Source organism: Ochotona curzoniae, unplaced genomic scaffold (assembly GCF_017591425.1).
Source record: "Ochotona curzoniae isolate NIBS_2020 unplaced genomic scaffold, NIBS_Ocur_1.0 scaffold_2683, whole genome shotgun sequence".
NCBI lineage: Eukaryota > Metazoa > Chordata > Mammalia > Lagomorpha > Ochotonidae > Ochotona > Ochotona curzoniae.
In genome coordinates, this window is record NW_024467100.1 from 4,387,122 (window position 1) to 4,396,283 (window position 9,162).

The following is a 9,162-nucleotide window of genomic DNA, read 5'->3' on the forward strand; positions in this document are numbered from 1 at the left end:
ACCAAATGTAAATCTTAATCTTCGGAATGTTTGAACATCGTAGGCTACCGGGCAAAGAGGAATTCAAGTTGCAGGTGAAAAAGTTTGTCTGTCTGCTGACCTTGAAATAGGAGTATTCTGCTTACTCAACTCTTAGACCCAAGACTAAAGTGCAAGATACAGGGGAAAAACTATGAGTATGAGAAGGATGTACTGTGAGGAAGATTAGCCCAGTGATCACTGACGTTGGAGATGGAAGAAGGGAGCCAGGAGCCAGTAAATTCAAACACATGGGCTGTAGCACTATAGAACCCTCCTTAGACTTCACACCATCCAGAATCACAGTACAGTGCACATGTGACTTTTTAAAATACAGAATGCTTCATAAATTGGCATGTCATCCTGGCTCAAGGGACCATGCTAGTCTTCTCTGTATCATTCCAATTATAGCGTATGTGCTGCCAAAGCAAGCACATGTGCATGATTTTAAACCAGTAGGATTATGATAACTTGCTACGACACCAAAGGGGGAAAAAAAACTATTCTTACCCATTCATATAACTTCACTCAGTATCTCCATACCCCAATTCGTTGGTTTTTTTTTACCTTCTAATCAGAGCCAGACACTACAAGCAAGCATTTGAACAAGGACAACCAACCAAGCATTTTACTACAGCCCATAATTTCATTCAAAGTCTTACTATGGATTACTTCTCTTCTCGTACAAAGCAGGTAAACAGATGCATCATTGGAAGCTCTGTCCACTTGGAGAGTTTTCCTCATTAGTCTTTGAGGACCACTTTGGGGCCATACAGCTATGATCTATTTTCTTCTTATATCCAGTATTAAGTGTGTTAGTACATTCCCTCCTGCTGTAACAAAATACCTAAGACTAGATAATGTGTAAAAAAGGAAAAAAAAATCACTTAGCTCACAAGTTTGGGGGGATGGAAATCTAAGATCGAGTAGCCTCACCAATTCCATCTCTGGCGAGGCCCCTAAATACAACATAGCACGCTGGGGAGGCACTGCAGAACAAAGGATCAACCACCCAGTAGACAAGGAGAGATTAAAAGTAGGCCTGAACTCCTATGGAAACTAACCAGGCTCCCAAGACAACTACACAAATATCTTCCCAGAGAAACCCATCAGTGTTCTAATGACCTTCCCCTGGTGCCCATTCCTTCAAAGTTCCACCATGTCAACACTACCACCCTGCTACAGTGCGGACCAAGCTTGCAATGCATGAAATTTTGGGTGACACACTCAAACCAAATCTAAAGCACAGGTCTCACTCGTCTTAGTTTCATGCCTGGGACTGCCATCCCAAATTACCATAAAACAATAGATAATTATTCTCTCACAATTTTGAAGAACAAAAATACAAACACCAGAGGGTTTTTTCCCAAATGGTCTGAGACAGAACTCATTCTGCATCTCTCTCTCTATGGCATCTGGCAGCTGCTGACCATCATCGGCGTTACTTGGTTTGCAGGTTTAGCATTCCAATATCTACCTCTCTTCCAGTTTTAGTATATGTGCTGCCGAAGCGAGCACAACCTCTCTCTTCCAATTACTTTCTCAACCGAGGTCTCTGTCTCCTCCTCGCTGGTCTAATTTAGGGTCAAATGATAAAACCATCGAAGGTAATCCTATATGATCTCACCTTAAAAGCCTTGATTGCATCTACAGGGATCCTTCTCCAAATTAGGTCATACTGACTGACTTACACACACACAGTTCATACAGAATGTGTATTAAAACTTACTCATGGATTTCAAACTTTTCCATGGATTTCAAATTTACTTTTTTTTTTTAATATTTTTTTTATTGGAAAGGCAGATATACAGAGAGGAGAGACAGAGAGGAAGATCTTCCGTCCAATGATTCACTCCCCAAGTGAGCGCAACGGCCGATGCTATGCCGATCTGAAGCCAAGAGCCTCTTCCGGGTCTCCCACGCGGGTGCAGGGTCCCAAAGCTTTGGGCAGTCCTCGACTGCTTTCCCGGGCCACAGGCAGGGAGCTGGATGGGAAGCGAGGCTGCCGGGATAGAACCGGCGCCCATATGGGATCCCGGGCGTGCAAGGCGAGGACCTTAACACTGCGCCACCGCACCGGGCCCCCAAATTTACTTTTTAATTCTGTTTTACATGAAGTTTTTGAAGAGCTCATGTATTTGTGTGTATCTGTCTGTGTGTGTCATACACAACACCGCTCATGACCCAAACTGTTCCTTCCTTTATTCTCTGCCAGCTGAAAATAAGATTCCTTTCCTTGAATGTGGTGGCAGGCTTGGTCTGAAGAAGCTGAGCCAGAACAACAGCACTGGCTATTGTGTCAGAATCAGCCTGTTGTGCCCTCTGCCCTTACTGATGTGCAATTACAGGTGTATCACTTACATTCTAAACTGAATGGATCTTAAATTCATCCAACCTTATGAATTAGTAGGTCTGACAAAACCCCAGCTCATCATGAACCTTCAATCCTCCTGGTCACTTGACATCTCATAGAGAGATGTTCCATCTTCACCCAGCTCCAAGAGCCTGAAAAGCTAATTTTTTTTTTAAGATTTATTTATTTTTATTGCAAAGTCATATATATAGATAGGAGAAGAGACAGAGAGGAAGATCTTCCATCCAATGATTCACTCCCCAAGCAGCCACAATGTCTACAGCTGCGTCGATCCAAAGCCAAGAGCCCTGACCCTCTTTCAAGTCTTCCACACGAGCGCAGGGTCCCAAGGCCGTCCTTGACTGCTTCCCCAGGCCACAAGCAGGGAGCTAGATGGGAAGTGGCACTACTGGGATTAGAACTAGCACCCATATGGGATCCCAGCAGGTTCAAGGTGGCTACTAGGCTACTGCACCAGGCCCAAGGCTATTTTTCAACTGGTATCTAATTGTTGGCTGCAAGTGGCTTGACTGCCCAAACCACATCTATGCTGTGATTCTCCCATTCGAGCTTGAATGCAAAGGCCGGAGCTGCGCTGATCCGAAGCCAGGAGCCTGGAGCTCTTCCGGGTCTCCCACACAGGGGCAGGGTACCAAGGCTTTTACTCGACTGCTTTCCCAGGCCACACAATGTTTATTTCCAACCACAGATACCTCAAGAATTAAAGAGCTCCTCAGATCATGCAGCCCAATGGAAGGACTGCTTGCTCTTGCATCCTGCATTTGTACAGAGCATCTTCCTGCTTAGGGCTGTACTCAAAGCTCTCCATTTCCCATTTCATTTGGTTCATAGATGATGATATCATTTTCATAGATGGTATTCGCTTCTTCCAAATGTATAGAGTGCTTGCTTGGAAAATGTAGCATGCAATCATTTTCCCTTCCTTTCGAGAGGATATTTCATTATGTCCAGACCCGTTGACCCAAAGAAACTTCACAATTAGGTCAAACCTGAATTTTCTACATCCCAGGCTCTGAAGTGCATTAGCTCACCAGAGACCTTATCATACTTTCCATTTCTTGCTTGCCTGATCTGATTCGCAAAATTGCATTGACAATATGAACTCTGGGATCCCTTTGGGCTGTGTTATATCTGAGGGGAGTAGAGCTAACATGATCTCAAAGCAAAATCATGAATATATACTGCTTTTTGTTGCAGGTAATTATTAATGCTTTCAGAATCCACATTCTAGTCTAGAAGAAAGGAATACATTTGTCAGATCAATGGCCACATACAGTGAACTGAATTGTGTAACCTGCTCCAGCAGAACTGGTGCAACTAAGGTGAGTTGGGGCTAGTGCATGGCTGTCTACCTGAATCCATCAGAGAGCAGATGAATTAAGCAAATGTGATGTAAGGGAGACCACCCCCCATGCATTCTCTAAATCTTAGACAATCATATCTGCCATCCGTCCTGCAATACAATATGGTTTTCTTGGACTGTCTTGGCCAAGTGTGAGTGGAATCAAAAAAATTAAGGAAGCATTTATATAACTTTCATCCACACTTACCATGTTTGTTCTTATCTCACAGATTAATAAGCAAGCATGAGAGCTCTACCTGCTACAAATATATTCATTTCAATTGTATATTTGGACATCAGGGAAATATGGCCAGGTGAGTTCATGGGTGCAGGGGACCCACTCTATGACAGACTTGAGTGAAATTCCATTTACCACAGGGTTTCATATGCCCAATCTAACGGTGCCTATTCATACTCAGTTGACAAACTTCTTTCTATGTCTTGGCATTTATTTTTGGCTGGTGCATGACCACCCAAGCAGATGGCCACTGGTCCCTTGGTAGTGAAAGGAGAAGGTAGATATTGAGGGGTCATATCTGAATACCTTCTCCATCTTTGCCAGGTGCTTCATGCAAGGTATACCTTTTGAGTCATTGGATTGCAAGCCTGAAAAAGACCTACAAACTGGAAAAGGATTATAAATTTAGTTGGAGAAAATTTCATCAGCCTTCTGGCCTCATAGCATTTGATTATAAACTAAATAGTGTTTTTGCGAGATTACCAAATATCTTACTCTAGGAACACTGATTTCTATTAATCTTCTCTTCTGACTTTGCAAATGATGGCTGTAAGCACATTCACCTTGCTTCTGATGGTGTAGTATGGCTATACCGTAAGATAATGTCATTCCCTTTGCAAATAGGAAACTTATTTTGTAGCAACTTCTCTTACCCCAACCCTGGCTTAACTGATAAGCAGCACTGAATTTCTTGGCGATGTTGGTTCTTCATTTATAATGCATTTGGTATCACTTTGAGAAATGGACCATCTGGGCTGGGCTCTGCTCCACAACACAGTCAGCTCATGGATCTTTTCAAAATTTCCATTTCTCTATGCCTTTTATCCCTTCCGCTGCATCTTTCAAATTAGCTCTATTAGAGCTCCTTACCTTAGTACAGTCTTTCATGTTTTCCAAGCTTCCAACAGTCACCCTTACAGTGGAGGTCTGTCTCGCGGTATCTTTGCCAGGGTGTTGAATAGCATAACACAGGAGGAAACTCCCATGGGTGGGCTTCTTGTGCAGCATTTATGACACCACTTGGGACACCCACATCGTATATTGGAGTGTCTGGGTTTGAACCTTGGAGCCTCTTTTTTTTCTGGTGTCCTGTTAATTTGCATCATGGGAGAAATCAGGTGGTAGCTCAGGTTCTTTGATCTCTGCAACCCAGATGAGAGACGTGGATTGAATTATAGACCCCTGAATTTGAGTTGGACAGCTCTTGCTACTTCTGGCATTTGGACAGTATTGCCAACAAATAGAAGATTGATGTCTAACTATTTCTATCTGTGTGTTTTTACCTTAGAAATAAAATGAAGTCCAATTAAAACATTTCAAAATAAGAAAAAAAAATGAAACCTGTATTTAAGAAAAGCTCTATCCTTCACCCAACTTCGTACTCACAACTGCATCCTGGGATCTGGTCCTCAGCTCCTGCTGACCACACTGCCTGGCTCCTGCATCTCAGCCGGTGCGTAGTTCCCTCTCCCCTGCAGCAAGCCCAATGCTTCACAGGCAAGTCTGATCGTGACTATAGTTATTGCGCCACTTCTGAGAGGTAGAAATAGGTACCTGTCAGGGTTATTTAAGTTCCTTTCTGATAAAGTATTGATTTCTAACAAAGACTGAGAGGTGTACAAGTCCACGGGGCTCAAGAGAATCTGAACATCCAACATTATTGAGTATTTTTACTTGGATGCTCCCATGTAGAGTCGCAAGGTCTAGCTTCTTTCGATCAGAGGTCTGAGCTTACATCCAAAACCACACAGCTGAGAACTCAATTTTTCTGGAACTCTGCTAACCTTATCATTAAGTTCCGGGTCTTATCTTCAGTCAGGTTACAAAGAAGATTTCTGGTCTTCCATAGTTTCTCTTAAATAGACAGTTACTCTCAATATTTTTTTCCAATGCATCCAAAGGCACCCCAAGGTAATCATTGGCTTCCAGGCTCAGTATTTAACATTTTCCCTTCATTGGCTCTTTCCTAATGCATAAGATATATGTTAGGGCCTGGTGCTATAGCCCAGTGGCTAAAGTTCTCACCTTGCATACACCAGGATCCCAGCAGCCCTGCTTCCCATCCAGCTCCCCGTTTGTGGCCTGCAAAGGCAGCCAAGGACGGCCCAAAGCCTTGGGGCCCTGCAGCCACGTGGGAGAACCAGAAGAGGGTCAGGGCCCCTGGCTTCGGATCGGCACAGCTCTGGCCATTGTGGCCGTTCGGGAAGTAAATCAGCAGACATAAGATTTTTCTCTCTGTTATTCCTCTCTGTATATCTAATTTTTCTCCCCGTATACTTACAATATTACTTGGATATGATGGTATCCACTAATTTTCTTCTGAGTTTCTAACTTCACTTTTGACAGTATGATAGTTGTTTCCTTTTTGCAAACGCATCTGTTGATACAAAGTCTGTATCTAGTCAGATACACCGCATGGTCCAATGTTGCTTATGGATTTCTCTCCTGCTCAAAGGCTTCGTTAAATCTGATCCTATCAAGTGAACTTTTCTCTTGGAAATTTTTAAATCATTTCTGTTTATTTTTTTAAAAGATTCACTTATTTTTATTGCAAAGTCAGATATATATAGAGAGAGAAGGGGAGACAGAGAGAAATATCTTACGTCCGATGATACACTCCCCAAGTGACCGCAACCACCAGAGCTACGCCAGTGTGAATCCAGGAGCCAGAAGCTCTTCTGGGTCTCCCACACGGGTGCAGGGTCCCAAGGCTTTGGGCCGTCCTCGACTGCTTTCCCAGGCCACAGGCAGGGAGCTGGATGGGAAACAGGGTTGCTAGGACTAGAATCCTGGCACCTTCAAGTTGAGGACTTTAGCCACTAGGCCACGGCGTCAGGTCCCATTTTTATGGTTGAATATCTAAACCATATGTAATTCCAACTTTACTTTTCACTGGAAGAATAGGGACATTTTTGAAAAGGCTTCTTAAAATATTTCACAGTTTGTAAACCATACCAAATATTTTTATATGAATTTTTCCAATTAAGATTTACATTGAATTATTTTTTGGTAGAAAATTTATAAAGTACAGAAAGTTCTAGGAGAAAATAAAAAATATTAGTGAGTCTGCAGTCAGAAATAGTTCTTACTAATGTGTGGTTTGCTTATTTTAGACACAACTATAATTTCTATACATACATATATATATATATATATATATATAAAATCAAGTTCCTGATTTTTATTTAATATCAGGTCATAATATTTTTACTCTATATCATGATACACACACACACAAATATATTTTCAGAAGAAGTCATGTCGAGAGCAAGATGGCAGAATAGAGTGAGGACACGTTAAAACTCACGGACAAGGATTAGCATAGAAGAGAGGGCGGGATCTCAGCAAGTAGGAGTGGTCAGGCTGATGGCAGAGGGACACCCGGAGACCCAGAGACCCAGGGAAGTAGCAGAAACAGCAGAGTCACGCTGCATGGGCAGGTATCCTGTGGACACTTGGAGCTCCAGCAGTGGTCAGGTGGGAAGGGAAGACCACCAGGAATGCAGGTGAATCAACCCAGAGAATAGTGGGGCCGACTGATGTTTTTCATCTGATCATGAGCAGAAGCAGAGTGGCAGAGCCCTATACAGCAGCTGTGAGAATGGGGTGGATTTCACTGCCCAGAATTCCAGGAGTGCCACATTGTTACTTGGCATTCTGGGGCAAAACCCCTGGCTGGCAGGAGGCAGCAAGGGGTGTTGGGGAGTGAGAGGGCAAGAGAAAGCTGCCCATGTGCTAAACCAGAGGAGAATCCATTTCCAGCTCAACACATTGCACAGGCATGCGGGGAAAACAGTACTGACTTGGCATCCTGCAGGTTCCAGTTAGGTTGCCACCAGACCTAACTGCCAGCAGGTTCTGGGAAGAAGAAGATAAGAAAATCCATGTCACAGATGCTGCTGAAAACCCTGCAATCTAGTTTAAAGTCATAGCTGGTGTCTCCCTAATCTGAGTGCTGCTAGAACTGTGAGTGGGAGAAAGGCTGAGCAGATGGTCTTCACAGAACCAGATCACAGAAGGCTGATGGTGCTGACCTGGGGGCCCTGGCTGGGGAGACTGTGGCAGAAGCATAGCCCAGGAGCCCAGGAATGAAATGCCTTAGAATAAAAACAGAGATCAAATCCATAAGTAAATCCCTCCCAACAAAGAAAAGCCCTAGCAAGATGGTTTCACTGCTAAGTTCTACCAAATGTTTCAAGAACTTACACCAATCCTCCAGAAGCCATTCAAAACAATAGAGATGCGATCCTTCCAAATCTTTCTATGCAGTCAACATCACCTTAATACCAAAGCCAGACAGAAACACAATAAAAAAAAACAGAACTACAGATCAATAATCCCCATGAACATAGGTGCAAAAATCCTCAACAAAATACTAGCCAACCGAATCCAACAGTACATCAGACAGATCATCTACCATAAACAAGCAAAGTAGCAAAGGAAAACAGAGGGAGCCCTCTACAAGATACAGGCATCGGTAAAGACTTCTTCAAAGAATCACCAAAAGCACAGGCAGTCAAAGCCAAAATAAACAAGTGGAACTACATCAAATTAGGAAGAAGTACGGCAAAGGAAATGATCAACGAAATGAAGAGGCAACCAACAGAGTGGGAGAAAAATCTTTGCACACTACACAACAGACTAGGGTCTAATATCCAGCATTTACAAAGAGCCTCAGATACTCAATGACAGCCAAGCAAACAACACTGTGAATAAACTGGTAAAAAAAAAAAAATGAGCAGGTATTTTGCAAAAGAACAAATTCAAATGGCTAATACATATATGAAAAAAATGTGCAGGCTCCCTAGCTATTAGGGAAATACAAATAAAACTCACATTGAGGTTCCACCTGACTCCAGTGAGAATGGCCTATATTCAAAACAATACTAACAACACCTGCTGGAATGGATGTGGGTGCGTGCAAGGTGCCATACTCCGCTGTTGGTGGGAATGTAGGCTGGTGCAGCCACTATGGAAGTCAGTAGGGAGAGTGTTACGAGAACTGAAAATGGTAGGTTTGGCTCCGTACCTTGTCCCAGTGAATCTGAATTGCTCCAGGGCTGACACGCTCATCAGGCTCCAGCTGAAATGTCAGAACAGGAAACTCATGGAGTGCTGTTATGTTCCTCCGCCATCGTTAACAGCAGTGCCAGCATGAAACGGATGAAGGCGATTAGACTAAGAAGGTCT

At 43.2% G+C, this 9,162-nt stretch overlaps 1 non-coding gene across 1 annotated transcript; it reads right to left on the bottom strand.

The window, feature by feature from the left end:
* Window positions 1-345: 345 nt before the first annotated feature.
* Window positions 346-453, bottom strand: LOC121171699. Its single transcript, XR_005886160.1, has one exon. It is a non-coding gene; the product is annotated as a U6 spliceosomal RNA (small nuclear RNA).
* Between the last annotated feature and the right edge of the window lie 8,709 nt (window positions 454-9,162).